Source organism: Myotis brandtii, unplaced genomic scaffold, assembly GCF_000412655.1.
Source record: "Myotis brandtii unplaced genomic scaffold, ASM41265v1 scaffold62, whole genome shotgun sequence".
Classification (NCBI taxonomy): Eukaryota; Metazoa; Chordata; class Mammalia; order Chiroptera; family Vespertilionidae; genus Myotis; species Myotis brandtii.
Window position 1 is genome coordinate 1,676,107 of NW_005370366.1, and position 400 is coordinate 1,676,506.

The following is a 400-nucleotide window of genomic DNA, read 5'->3' on the forward strand; positions in this document are numbered from 1 at the left end:
TCTGACTCCCTCTTTCCATGTTTCTGACTGGGGAAAACAAATAAAGGAAAAGCTCCATTTGTCATGAGTCTACTGGTGTTGGATGTGTTTCCACTCGAGTAATCGCCTTGAATGGGATGACCGCGGCACTTCCCAGAACTGTGTGCTGTGTAGACATACACTGCTGTCATGTGATGTGTGATGGATGCCCTTTATTTTTGGTCTGTTTCCTCCTGGGTTCCAAAAAGGGTCAGGCACACTGACTTTAGGGTGAGGGTGGAAAACTGAAAAAATAAACAATGAATTACTGAACTCCGCGTGTCTGGTCGCCGTGCTTCCCACTGGCATTCCCTCCAGTGGGTTTTGCGGGGACAGCTCTGCCCACGCCCCTACGCACGGGGCGGGGCGGGGCGGGGGAGGA